Source organism: Zalophus californianus, chromosome 7, assembly GCF_009762305.2.
Source record: "Zalophus californianus isolate mZalCal1 chromosome 7, mZalCal1.pri.v2, whole genome shotgun sequence".
NCBI classification, from domain to species: Eukaryota; Metazoa; Chordata; class Mammalia; order Carnivora; family Otariidae; genus Zalophus; species Zalophus californianus.
This window is the reverse complement of record NC_045601.1, coordinates 13,908,671-13,923,871: the sequence shown is the minus strand read 5'-3', so window position 1 is coordinate 13,923,871 and position 15,201 is coordinate 13,908,671. Positions and strand designations below refer to the sequence as shown.

The 15,201-nt window shown below is 36.9% G+C and overlaps 1 pseudogene; it reads right to left on the bottom strand.

The window, feature by feature from the left end:
• Positions 1-2,513, bottom strand: part of LOC113927836 — a 46,678-nt pseudogene extending 44,165 nt beyond the window's left edge.
• Positions 2,514-15,201: the final 12,688 nt, after the last annotated feature.

The following is a 15,201-nucleotide window of genomic DNA, read 5'->3' as shown; positions in this document are numbered from 1 at the left end:
TATTTTGGTCTGTTAGAAGAAAGTGCCTCCTAAAATTTTAAAGGAAGAAAGACTTCTATATGTACAAAATAAGGGTTGATACAATGAAGGGATGGAAGATGACTGTAAAGATGAAAATTATAAAACATTTTATAAAAGGAATTGATAAGAAGTTGTTTGAAAAAAGAAAGAAGATTTAAAAAAAAGAAGAAAAAAAGGGAGAGAATGTGATCAGGCAGGAAACTAGAACAAAGCCATACACTAGTGATTTAGGGTATATTTTGATCTTTTAGAAGAAACTGTATCTCAAAATTTTAAAGAGAGAACAACTTATATATATATATATATGCCAAAAATAAGGGTAACTACTATGAAGGGATAAAATATGACTCTAAAAATGTAAAATAAAAAATGTTTTTTTTTTAAAAAGGGATTGATAAGATGTTGGTTGAAAAAGGGAAAAAGAAGAATTCAAAAAAAAACAGTTAAAAAATTAACTTTGAAAAACTAATGAATCATGGTAAAAAAAGCCATGAATTCTATGTGCAGTATTCCCCTAGCGCTGGAGTTCTCCCGTTCTCCTTGATCGGTAAACTTGGTCTTGGCTTGCTGGCTGTTTGTGCTTATCTTCTGGGGGAGGGGCCTGTTGCCATGGTTCCCAAATGTCTTTGCCGGAGGCGGAATTGTCCCGCCCTTGCCGGTCTGGGTTAAGCAATCTGTTCGGGTTTGCACTCAGGAGCTTTTGTTCCCTGCAAGCTCTCGGTACAGCTTTGGAGGACCAGGGTGAAAATGGTGGCCTCCCAATCTCCGCCTGGAGGAGATGAGAACTCGGGGCCCCGCTCCTCAGAAAAGCAGTCACTCCCGTGTCCCCGGTCTCCGGCCGCACTCCGTGCTCACCCGGCCTGTGACCGAGCGTTTCTATCTCTGGCACCTGACCCCGTGTGCAGTCTCCAAACCCAGCAGATCCCTGTGGTGTGCTCCGCGCCGCTCCTCCTGAGGGAGGAAGGGGGGGTGTCCCCGGATCTGCCGCTTGCTTGGTCCCTGCTGGAGGAGCCGTGGCCCGACTGGGCAGCGGGTCACAGTTTATGGCCACCCCGAGCTGAGAGCCCGCACCTCGGCTCCGTCTCTGCAGCCGGCTTCCCCGCTCCGATACCTGGGAGCTCTGCCGCACTCAGGCACCCCCGGTTTTTCTGTGACCCCGAGGGTCCTGAGACCACACTGTCCCGCGAGGGTTCCACCCCCTGCTTAGCCACTGCAGCGAGGTCCCTCTGCGGAGCCGACTTCTAAAAGGTCCGATTTTGTGCTCCGCGGCTCTAGCACTTGCCAGAAGTGGCCGACGGAGGCCCCCTCCCCCGCCGTCTATCCTCCCGAATACCGCCTCGGATTCACTTCTCCGCACGTCCTACCTTCCAGAAAGTGGTCGCTTCTCTGTTCAGAGTTGTTGCTACTCTCTTCTTCGATCTCCTGTTGAGTTCGTAGGTGTTCAGAATGGTTTGATCCCTATCCAGCTAAATTCCTGAGACCATACGAAATCCAGGTCTCCTACTCCTCCGCCATCTTGCTCCGCCAAGCCAGAAGTAATCTGTTCTTATCACCACACCTAGAAGCTAACAACTTTATTGGGCTTGAGATTAAAAGTATTTGAGAATACCAGTGGATGTAGATTTTGAACTATGGTACAACTTATAAATTGTATTATATAGAATTTTTAAAGTATAAAAATTAAGGAAGTGTATTTATACCACTATAGTTGTTTCCTCTCCCTTTATTGTTCTTTATATTAAAATCTCATATACTAACTACAAGTAATACATGACTGTGCATGCTATTAAGAAGCCCTTCAGTTTCCATAACTAAAGGAGGTTAGAACATACTCAGTTTTATATATTTATTTTACTTTGTTGCAAGATCTAAATATTGAAATAAAATAAAATAGTTAGATATATTAATGATAACTTGGGTAATTAAATAGACACAGAATGATCACCACTGGCTTATTAAAATCTATTTGCAAAATCTCTAATGTTATAATAACTTCATAGTGAGAGACAGGGGTTATTACTCTGTGCCCTGTTTTGAGAGTAAGATTTTTTTCTGTGCATACCCACCCCTTCCAAAGAAAGAAAGAAAGAGAAAGAAAGAAAAAGAGAAAAGTAAATGACAGGATAAAAGTGGGTCTTTGCAAAGAATTATCTGGAAACATCAACTAAAAGAAGAGACTGGAGGTGAGTGGAGCAACATCCACACCTGGGCAAACAGGAGGAATAGATTAGCCTCGTAATTGCATTTAGGAGCCAAAGACTACTCCAAAATCGTGAATCTAGATGATTTGTGGAATGATAATGCCATTGGTTGTTTTGAAAGGTGAAGATGAAGGCCGTATAAAAACAATTACCTAGTTTTAATTTGTTCTCTTGTCCACATTTAATGTGCATCATATTCACCTGGGAGATTTGTCAAGAATGTGGATTCCCTGGTTCAACACCCAGAGAGCTTATGCTATTAGGTCTTACCTCAGCCGTGGCAATCTGCATCTTCAATCAGCAACCCAAGACATTTAATGCCAGCATTCCACAACCCCACTTAGAATTAGTGCATGTTTTGACATAGTTTAAGGAAAGTCAAATGATCTGCTCATTTAAGTTAGAAAGAGTTCATTTTGAAGTTGGGTATGGGAAGGTAGCTAAACAAATAATTTCATGTTTGTCTCTTATATATGTGTTTCCACAAGTCAATTTTGATCATCATTTAGTAAATAATTTTAACTCATTCAGACATTGAGCTGTATTAACACATATATGCAAATATTCCCTCATGTTTCTACCCTTTATGTTTATCACCAGTTTTCTTCCATTAGTCCTAAATTTGTGATTATGTAACTTTTCCTCTTTTTACCCAACTCTAGCTAATGATTTCATAATTTTAATGGGTCTTTTTTTTTTAAACTAGCTCTTAGATATATTTATCTTTTCTTCAAATATTTTAGTACTTCAGATATTTCAGGAATCCAGTTAAAGATCATTGCTATATTCTTTTTTTTTAACCTAGTGTATAATGAGAAAACCTAAAGAAGGAAAATTTTGAGTTAAATTTATTCAACATCCCAATTCATCTCTAACATAGGTGGTTTATACCAATGAAGTCTATTAAAATATTAACAAAATATTTCACTGTTAGAGCCAAACAAATAGCTGAAAAAATTTCAAAAAAAAAAACCTATTTCTCTGCTACTAGGCTCAACTCACACAGTGTTACATTTAATTTTTCCTCCATGGCAGTAAAAGCATAATCTCTAAGGTACTAAATTCCATTACCTTTCCTTATCTATTTCAGACTATCATCCAATATCTCATTTTGAAGTTATGGAAATGAATTTATCTTTAACAAACCATATTTTCCATTTTCTTCGCCACTTTGCCAGTTAACAAGAGTTCAAAAATTTTTAATTTGCCATAATTTTATCTCAGTTGTTAGAATTTGGACTTATTAAATTTAGTCTAAGCTGCTTTAGGTATTTGACAAAGAAAACTTTTGACAAAATCTTAAAGTTGAAAAATACAAATGGGAGATGGGAGCCAGAATACAACTGGTTATCAGCTGCGAGAAAAACCACAATCTCACATTAAATAATCAGGAATAGGTGACCAGCTTCCTGCATTCAGAGAACTCCCAAGTCTATTATCATGGGTGAAGAAGAGGAGTAAGCGAAGAGTCAGGGAGGGGGCAGGGTTTCCAGTTTCCTACAATTCTGTGAATTGTAGCTGAGATAAGGCACTTGTATTACATCATTGAGGAATCTTTATTAAGTAGTTCTTGCTTCACTTAATTACTGTGAAGATTTTCCAAAAGACGCAATAACACAGAATTTTATGTGTATGTTAAACCACCTTCATTCAAATACTATTTATTGAATATCTGTAAATACACATATGTACATCTTCTAGATGCTGGGGCTGTATCAGTGAGCAAAACGGGAAAAAAATGCTCTTGTGAAGACTGCATTCTAATGGAACTTAACATTGTTGTGGACACTGATATACGTGGATTCTTCTTGCGTCATATGTGGTACTTCCCACTTTCCATGATTCTTCTTTGTTTCTTTTCATCTTCTGTCATTCCTTCTGTTGGATTATCAGGTTTTCTTTCTTCCTTCATTTTCCCTTTACTGATTTTGAATATTTTTTTCTTGTTCTTTCAGTGATTACCCATATCTGATTGTGACCCTCTCTGGGTTGCATTGCTTCACTTCCTTCTTGCTACAGGGATTTTGTTTTTGTTTCTTGCCTTAATTTGCTGCATGCTCTTTCCTCAGCTTTATAAAGCTTCCTCTTATCTCCAGTTATTTATGTAAAGATGCTGAGTATAGTTAGAATGTATAGTGCAGGTACCAACAGTACCCAAAGAAGTTGAACAGATTAAGCAGTGAAATGATTAGCAAGAAGTTTACAATATTTGTTAAGGAAATCACAAATTCTTTGGAAGATCAGTATAGGAGACATTTGAAAATATTCCTGTTTTTTTTTTAAGATTTTATTTATTTATTTGACAGAGAGAGACAGCGAGAGAGGGAACACAAGCAGGGGGAGTGGGAGAGAGAGAAGCAAGCTTCCCGCGGAGCAGGGAGCCCGATGTGGGGTTCGATCCCAGGACCCTGGGGTCATGACCTGAGCCGAAGGCAGACGCTTAACGACTGAGCCACCCAGGTGCACCCCTGTTGTTGTTGTTTTTTTAATAGCTTTGGCTGCTATGTCAATAATTTATATGAATAATGCAATGTTCGAGAATAACAGACTAAGTTGCAATAATCTCTTTCCCATTGATGTTAAGTATGCCGAGGGCAGGAATTTGATCTGGTTTGATGATCCTTTTGTGTCCTTAGCCTCTAGAATGACGTCTGAACCACAGAAAATGGGAAGATTTTTGAATGAATATTAAGTACTATAAATCATAGATCATATTGGCTTTTACTATGAGTGTGGTAGTGAGGATGCACAGAAGAGGATGGGATTGATAGAAAATTAAGTATAAGAATGGTAAGAGACATTGGGGAGGGTATGTGCTATGGTGAGCGCTGTGAATTGTGTAAGACCAATGAATCACAGACCTGTACCTCTGAAACAAATAATACATTATATGTTAAAAAAAAAAGATAGCAGGAAGGGAAGAATGAAGGGGGGGCATCGGAAGGGGAGACAAACCACGAGAGATGATGGACTCTGAGAAAAAAACCGAGGGTTCTAGAGGGGAGGGGGTGGGGGATGGGTTAGCCTGGTGATGGGTATTAAGGAGGGCACGTTCTGCATGGAGCACTGGGTGTTATATGCAAACAAGGAATCATGGAACACTACATCAAAAACTAATGATGTAATGTATGGTGATTAACATAACATAATAAAAAAAAGAATGGTAAGACTTTACAATTGATTGAGTGTAGATGTTTCTGGAGAGAAAAGAGTTTAAAGGTAATTTCTTAATTCTTGCTTTGGGCAATTTGCTAAATATGCCATTAAGTGACAAAGAAATTGCTAAAGGATGGGAAACAAAAAAATCAGTTTACTACAGTTTGTCATAGTTGTTGACAAGGTGCCTGAAAGACATTCAGTGGAGAGAACCAGCAAGCACAGATACTGAATAAAAATAACCGGAGAGGTAGGATAAATCTAGGAGTGTGTGGTGTAATGGAAACCAAGGGACGGCTGTGGCTTGAGAAAGAAGGAATCATCAACTCTTTCAAGCACCCTTAAGGGAGCAAATGATAAATAAAAAAATTTAAAAGTCTCCTTTAGATTTTCTAATCCATATGTAATTGCTTGGTGAGAGCATTTTAATCCTGAGAACATTTTAGAGAATTGGAACCGTGTTTACGGCAGTTGAGGAGTTAGTTGAAGGTGAGGAAATGGAGATCCTGAGTGTTGTATGCCCCCCCCCAACACACACACACACACACACACACACACACACACACAAGTTTGCATGTGAAAGGAGGAGATGAGGTGCGAGAGGTCTGAAGTGAATTAGTGGTCTGTCAGAAAGCAACCAGAGGGAGGGGTCTAAAAGTGATAGGACATAGTTTGGACAACAGTGAAGAAAGTGAACTGCATTCAAAAACAAAAGATGAGGTGAGTTTTAAATAATAGGAAGGTCACCAAATTCTTTAGAACAGGAAAGAGAAATGGAGGGATATAAGCAGAAGAGGGGCTAATCCTTTCTAATGCCTTCCCTGTTTCCAATGAAGCAGAGTAAGACTTAGGTAATATGTTTAGGGGTTTAATTGCTTATAGTCTGTGTCTTTCGCCCCCTGGGACAAAGATTCATCAGTGTGGAGTTTTATCTCTGTTTTTCTCCATAGCATCTCTAGTGCCAGGAAGTATATCTGGCATATAGTAGAAATAAATAAGTATTTTTCTGAATGAATGTTTGTGAATCTCTTGGACAGTTTGGGTCGGAAATTTAAGAGCAGAGAAGTTTCTGAGTAGATGAGGAATGCAGGTACCCAAGACTACATGGAGCTTTTCAAACTGTGGTTGGAGGCTGGAGAAACAAGGAACCAGATTAGAATTCTGTGATTTTTCTCACACAGTTAAAATCGCCTTATGTGTAAATAATAACACCTTAACAGAAAAACTGATTTCTCTTCAAGGATTTCTGCTCCCACTACAATTTCCACAATTAAAAGATACAGTTGCATTAAAAAATTTGGACTTAATACTCTAATAAAATGATGCCTCACTAGGTTTTTTAATGTAAGTGAGTAAAGTTCAATTCTTCCCCACCTTCTTTAAAAAAAAGTTTTATATAATGAAATTCCATGAGGCTTTTCTGGCAAAACATGAATAATGGATATTCAAAGTAATTTTTATAGTTATTATTCATGAAGCAGTTATGAATTTTCCAGTCCTGTCTATAATTCTCAAGGATTAGAATGTTTGGGCTCATGTGCATTTTAATGATATTCTTTTTTATCATAAACATTCCATTATAGGCAATAAAGGTAGATTCTGTGTTACATAAATATAAAGATAAAAATTAAGTTAGAAATGCAGAGCTTTCTTCTTTTTTCTCCTAGTAGCTCACTCAGTTTTATTATCTATGAAACAAGAGCACTTTCCAGTGAATGATAGCAAATGGTATAACAGTGTGGCATTTTTTTTAACACCCCAAATTTCCATTTAAATATTTATAGTATCCTTCTTTGCAGCTTGAATTAATGTAATGCCTCTGGCACCAAAAGCTGCTCAATCTTAGGAATAGTAAGCATACTCTGACTATTATTCTCCTTTGCAAAATACAATTAATTGGAAAACTATCTCATGAGGTTGTTAGGAGGATGACAAAAAGTTTTTTTTTTTTTTTTTTTTTTTAGCAAACACATATTGGGTCCCATGTAAGAGCTACATTAAAAAAAAAAACTGATTTGATACTCAAAAATTCTCTGGTACTAAAATTATCATCCTTTTTTACAGATGAGAAAGGTAAAGGCATAAAAATAAAGCAATTTGCACAAAGTTCATTGATACTAATTGGACTTAACCCAAATGCGAATCTATCCCCAGAGTCTGTGCTTTACCTTACTGTTGTTTTCCGTGAGCTCTGACTTTGGGTTCTGTAACGTGGATACAATCTTCAAAATCAAGAACAGTATTTTTTTGGCTGCTTAAACTATCTTTTGAGAAGGGAAAATAAGGGAAAGTTATCTTGGATTTTTAGAAAGATAAGGGGGTAATGAAATCATATCAACAGATGAGAAGAACTAACTAATGATACATCATGTCTACTTTTCTTTTCTTTTTTTTTTAAGATTTTATTTATTTATTTGACAGAGAGAGACACAGCGAGAGAGGAAACACAAGCAGGGGGAGTGGGAGAGGGAGAAGCAGCCTTCCTGCGGAGCAGGGAGCCCGATGCGGGGCTCGATCCCAGCACCCCAGGATCATGACCAGAGCCAAAGGCAGACGCTTAACGACTGAGCGACCCAGGTGACCCCATCATGTCTACTTTTCTTATCAGTTTTATTCATAACTAGAACCCTTTTCATATTGGAACATACTCACTTAGCTGGCAACAAGCACCAGTAACATTGTTTGAAATCATCTGAATTATCCTCTATTTAAAAACAAAGCAATTAAAATAGCAAGCAAACAAAAAATTACAAGCTTAACATCTATAACACTTCAGAGTGATAATGTACCCTAAAAAACCTGAAAAGTCAAAATATCGGTAACGAAAAAGAAGAAAATAGCCAGGTCACCACTTTATCTATAATCATTTTAAATGCAAATGTTCCAAACACCCAGTTAAAAGATAAAGATTATCAGATCAGATATAAAAGCAAGATCCAACTGCATGCTGTTTACAATACCCACTTGAAAATAAAGATTTAGATATATTTGAAGTAAAAAGATGGAGAAAGATATACCATGCAAGCATTCACCAAAAGAAAGATGGAGTAGAAAATTTTGGATAAAATAGACCTCAAAATATGCCTATCAGGGACAAGTAAGTTTCTGACCTATATCATAATCATTCTGCCTGAAGAACTTTCCTTCACTGAAAAGAGTATTTATGAATCTCCAGCTATCAACATGCTTAATGCTTAATGGTAAGAGAATGAATACTTTCCTAATAAGATGTGGAAAAAGAGAAAGGTGTTTTCTCTCATCTCTCCTATTCAAAATAGTGTTGGAATCTTAGCTAGTGCAATAAAGCAAAAAATAAATAAATAAAAGGTGTCAGATTGAAAAGAAAGAAATACCAATGTCAACTACACTTCAATAAAAAAAGAAATAAAACTGTCTTTATTTACAGACAACATATTGTGTATGTAGAAAATTCAAAAGAATCCACACACACACACACACACACACACACACGATTTTAGAATTAGTAAGTGAGTTTGGTGGGTTCCCAAGATACAAAGTCGATAGTAAAAAGTCAATTATTTGAATTTCTATATATTAGCAATGAATGACTGAAATCTAAAATTTAAAAATCGGTATTATTTACAGTAACCCAAAAAATAAAGTAGTTAACTACAAATTTAATGGATTATGCACTGGAGAGATATAAAGGGTTATAGAGTAGTATATGTGTCATTAAGATATCATTTTCCCCTGATTTGATCCATACATTCAAAACAATCTTTTTGGTAGATATTGATAGGGTGATTCTAAAGTACATTGGGCAGACAATAGAAATAGAATAACCATAGTAATTCTGAGCTCACGGGCGCCTGGGTGGCTCAGCTGGTTGAGTGTGTGCCTTTGGCTCAGGTCATGGTCCCAGGGTCCTGGGATCGAGTCCTGCATTGGGCTCCCTGCTCTGCGGGGGGCCTGCTTCTCCCTCTGCCCCTCCCCCTGCTCCTTCTCTCTCTCTCTCTCTCTCTCAAATAAATAAATAAAATCTTTAAAAAAATAAACGTAAGAGCGACCCAGAGCTTTGTCCCTCTTTAAAAAAAAATAATAATAATAATTCTGAGCTCACATGAACTGATCTCAGCACTCAAGCAGAACTCACATCATCTGATTTAAAACTTGTTATAAAGCTGCCCTAATTGGGACATTGTGGTATTGGAGAGCTTGGAGCTGATACATATAAGATCAGACTAGAGAGATCAAATATAGACTCACAAGTATAGTCAATTGATTTCTGACAAAGATGCAAAGACAGTGGAGACAGAATAGTTTTCCAAGTGGCACTGTGACAATTTGACATCCATATGCAAAACAAAACAAAACAAAACAAAACTTTGACATATTCCTCAAACCATATACCAAGATTAACCCCAAGTGGATTATAGACCTAAAAGGAAAATGTAAAGCTACAAATATCTAAAAGAAAGTAAAGGAGAAAATCTACATGACCTTGGGTTTGGCATTTAGTTTATACACACAACACCAAATGTATGATTCATGAGAAACAAGCAACCTATTACAAGAATTTGGGGGAAGAATAATGGATAAGACTGCTTCTTAAACCAAGATTAAGAAATCTTTTGGCAGAGGAAGTAACACTGTCAATGTCAAAGCCTGGCAATTTATAGCATGATACTGAAGAAACAGGGAGGCAACAACAAAATTCTGCTTCAACAGCCAGCAGAAACATAAGATTTTGTTTCTCATATTCTGTTCAAAAGGGCATAGCTAAATTCAGTATGACTTTCAATAAAATATGGTTATGATAAGGAAGTAAAAAAGCAAGAAAAGCCTTTGCCCAAAATTATTGCTGGTAATTAATCTTCACCTATAGGGACAATTCACAATATACGTGAGTTTCTCATTCCCTGGTTTTATACAGATTTTTTATTAAGATTTTATTTATTTATTTTAGAGAGAGAGAGAACAGGAATATGAGGAGGAGGAGAGGGGGAGGGGAGGGGAAAGAATCTCAAGCAGACTCCATACTCAGCCCGGAGCCCAATGTGGGGCTCAATCCCATGACCCTGATATCATGACCTGAGCTGAAACCAAGAGTCAGACTCTTAACTGACTGAGCCACCCAGGCACTCCTCACACAGATTTGTGATCTGACAGTAGAAATTACAGTACTTTAGAAAGCTACTCAGAGTTGGTTTCCTATTCAATCTGCTTGATCTAATACCTCCTACAGGAGTTTAACTTAATAGATAGCAGAAACCGTCTGATGAATTTCACCTTATTGATCAGAGAATTCTTTTGCCATTATCACAGTAAATTGAATGCTTCCTCAAAGATAACATCTGTTGGTGTTTTTTTAAACAATATTTTTATCTCTGTCTGATTCCCAATTACAATATACCAAATTCTTAGAATTTTGAGTGTAAACAGGACATGTAATTTGCATAAATATCAATAAGAGTAAAAAATGTTAATTCCTGTGAACTTGAATAAAAAAGAAAGAAGAGGGAAATATTTTATTTGTTCCTAGTTGTTTCCATTGATTTACTTTCATTATTCTTTTTATGTTATTGTCACTGTAGCAGACTGTTTAATTTTGTCGCTTTTGAATTCAAATTAATTAATTCTGAAGCTCTGGCTGGGAATTGGCTTTGATTCAGAAGGTGAAAGTATTTCTGCTTTGATAGTGACTACCATCCAGTACATGCAAAAGAAAATGCTTTGCATAACATGATGTTAAACTCAGAAATAATAAGAAAGTCAATGATTAGGTCTGAAAAACCAGCTGAAAATACATGGGAAAGAGATCAGAAAAGCTTAATTTCTGCCCAAGTGAATCTCAATTTGTGAAGAAAACCATGCCAGACCTTGGAAATGAGGCTTTAAGTAAATTTCATAAATTACGTAGAACAGTCAGTTGTTTGTTTATTTAAACTTTATGCTTGAACAGGATAAATATATCAAAATCTAAAAATTATATAACTCAGTGATGCTTGAATTGGTAAAGTTAAGACTTTAAATCAAACGTGCTGTGTTTTTTTTCTTTAAATTTTTTTATTGTTATGTTAATCACCATACATTACATCATTAGTTTTTGATGTACTGTTCCATGATTCATTGTTTGTACATAACACCCAGTGCTCCACGTAGAACGTGCCCTCTTTAATACCCATCACCAGGCTAACCCATCCCCCCACCCCCCTCCCCTCTAGAACCCTCGGTTTGTTTTTCAGAGTCCATCGTCTCTCATGGTTCGTCTCTCCCTCCGATTTACTCCCCTTCATTCTTCCTAAAAGCCATCTATGAAAAAAAAAAAAGGAAAAATAAAAAGCCATCTATGAAAAACCTACAGAGAATATCATTCTCAATGGGGAAAAGCTGAGAACTTCCCCCTAAGGTCAGGAATGGGGCAGGGATGTCCACTATCACCACTGCTATTCAACATAGTATTAGAAGTCCTAGCCACAGCAATCAGACAACAAAAAGAAATCAAAGTCATCCAAATCGGCAAATGTGCTGTGTTTGAATAACAACACTGTCTATAGATTTGGGATTTGGGCAAGTTTTAAGCTTACTGAGGTATGCTTTATAATCTGTAAAATAGGGGTAATTATTTCTGATTCACAATCCTTGGTGAAGTTTAAAGGAGGTAAAATAGGTGAAATCTTTACAAGTAGGATAATCATGTAAATTACTGCCCAAATCAAATAATGCAATATATGTTAAAAAAAAAAAAAAAGAAAGAAGAAGAAGAAGATAGCAGGAGGGGAAGAATGAAGGGGGTGGAAATCGGAGGGGGAGATGAACCATGAGAGATGATGGACTCTGAAAAACAAATTGAGGGTTCTAGAGGGGAGGAGGGTGGGGGGATGGGTTAGCCTGGTGATGGGTATTAAAGAGGGCACGTTCTGCACGGAGCACTGGGTGTTATGCACAAACAATGAATCATGGAACACTACATCAAAAACTAATGATGTAATGTATGGTGATTAACATAACAATAAAAAATTTAAAGAAAAAAACACTTTTGAAAGTGTAAGGGGGCACTTTGACTATTATGCTAGAAAAGTGGTTGTAAACCAAAACAGTCCTAATTATTAAATTACCTGCCTTGTAATTCCAGCATCTGTGTCCTTTCTGGGTCTGATTCTATGGACTGGATTTTTATCTTGACAATAGATTGTTTTCTTACTCTGTTCTTACTTATTCCTATGTCTCATACATTTTGGTTTAATACTGGATATTGTGTATACGTTAACTAATAGTAAACACTAATGTCCTTAATACTCATGCTCAGAAATGCACCTGTGTCTTCTGCAGGAAGGTCTTCAGTGTGAGGTTTTGAGTCAGTCTGGCCAGTCATTGGTCTAGATTTCTGTTTTATTTTTGTTGTCATTGCCTTCACTGCATCAGGAATTACAAATTCCTTCAACATTGGGCCACCGCTGCCTTGTCCTTGGCTTAAGGCCAGGAGTGACAGATTTTTCCTCGATGTTCCTGCTCCACCTTCAACTTTCAGCAGCCCCTACACGTCTTCCCTGCTGAGGAGATTTCTCTCCATGTGCCTCCCCTCATCACACAATAGACCACTGTTGCTTCTTAATTCAGTTCGAGGGCTGTGGTGGAGATTTTTACTCTAGCTTCAGTCTGGGCTGGGATTGTGCATTTGGGCTTCTGCTCTAAGACTTTCTCAGCCTTCTCTTTTCTTTTTGTATCCGTAAGACTGAGCTTTGCATCTTTGAGAGGTCATAGGTAACAGTAAGTTTCCTGGCACTGCCTCCGGGACAGTGGAACTCTGCCTGCTATCAACACAAGGTTATAGGCTCAAATGGATTTGTCTCTTCCTACTTTTACCTCCCAGTGGCAGACAATTTTTGCTTTTATCCCTTTTTCAGAGTCATTGAATATTTGTTTTGTGTCAGGAATCAGGAGTGTTTTCTCCCCTTTCTTTAGTGACTTACAGCTTATCTTCAAAGGAAAGAAGGGTCTGGGAACCAAGCAAGGTTTCTTGCCTATGTGTCACTGAGTATGGTTCTCGCAGATCTTCTGTCCTGCCTTTTCTTCGAAGTACCCGGTGGGAGGCATGTGGAGAAGAGCTGGGGAGTAGGTTGGAACTGACCACCCTTGGGTCACAGAACTCCTGGGCTACTAAATTATGTTAGCTCACACTTGGTCTTTAAGTATCCATTTGAGTTTAAGCTCTCTTCTTCCCACTGGCTTTTATGAAGGTTCATCTTCCTCCTGAACTCTGACAAAGGTGAAAAATTCATGTGCCCTATTTCTTTTCTGGGGGCCTGGCACCATTTAGAAATCAATATATCTGGCTGCTTAAGGAACTCAGTTATTTAGATTCAAGAGCATTTATGTTTGGAATTTACCCGGTTTCATCTAAGCAACTGCAGAATCTCACTATTTTCTCATGATTTATCAGTTTTGCATTATGTCAGGGGTTGCTCCAAATTAAAGGCAGTTACTGATCTTTTCACAATGAATTTGAATTAAAATGTATAGAACTGTAGCATCTTTATGCTATTTTTGTCACATAGAGTTCAACTACATATATTAAAAACCACACAAGACCATTCTATAATATTGTTATTTTAACATTCTTAAGTATTTTAGTAAATTAAAACAGCAAAGGAGTCTTTTATATTTTCCCAGATTCTTCAATAATTTATGAATATCCAAGTTTTATCTGTTAACATTTTTGTCACCTGAAGACTATCCTTTAGCAGTTTTGTGTAGTATGTGTTTAGTGGTGAAGAATTCTTTTAAGTTTTTTTTTTATCTGAAAATCTGTTCATATGCCTTTGAATCTAGAAAGATGCTTTTACTGACAATAGAATCCTGTGTAGTTTTTCTTTTCTTCAGCACTATAAAGATGGTGTTCCACTATCTTTTCATTTTCATAGTTTCTGATAAAACATCCATGATTCTTTGGATTGCTGTTCTCTTTATATAATACATCATATTTTCCTGTGCATTTTTTCAAGATTTTCTCCTGATCATTATAAGCAATATGCTGTTAGATTTATGCTTAGCTGCTTGAATCTGGAAATATGTATTTTTCCATGAATTCGGGGATAATTCAGCCATTACTTCTTCAAATGGTTTTTCTGCCTCATTCTCTCTGTTATCTCCATCTGAGGCTACAATCATGGGAAGTGAAAAGTTTTCACAGGTCCTGTTCTTTTGTTTGAGAGCTTTTAATAGTTTCTTCCTCATGTTGAATTTCTGTTAATCTGTTATAAATTAATTTATCCTTTCCTCTGTTATCTCCATCTGCTAATATACCCATTAATTATTTTTAATTTCAGCCAATATGTTTTTTGATTCCAAAATTTTCATTTGGTACTTTTTTATGTATTCTATTACTCTGGTGAGGTTTATCTTTTCGATCATCATAGAATACTTTTCCTTATCTTTTAACATAACTAGATTTACTGCTTTTAAAGTCCATGATTAATAAATTCAAGGTCTGTAGCATCTTGTGCTTAACATCTGTTAATTGTCTTTTCCTTCAGAATGAGTAACATAGTCTTTCTTATGTTAAGTAATTGTGGATTGCAATCCTGGATATTGAGGATGCTATGTTTGGAGATTCTGGACTCGACTCCATTGCTACAAATATGTTGATGACTTTTATCAGGCAATTAACTTAATCTGAAACTGAAAACTTTTTGTTTTTGGTACATGGTGGCTCTCATTTCAGACTTCTTACTGTGTACCTCACTCACCATGATTTAGAATTTGGTCATAGAACTAGTCAGACTTTATATATAGGATGTCGGAAAGGGTAAGAGAGAGACCAGCTTTTGTAAGTCATTTTTCAGATTTAGTTACGTATTAA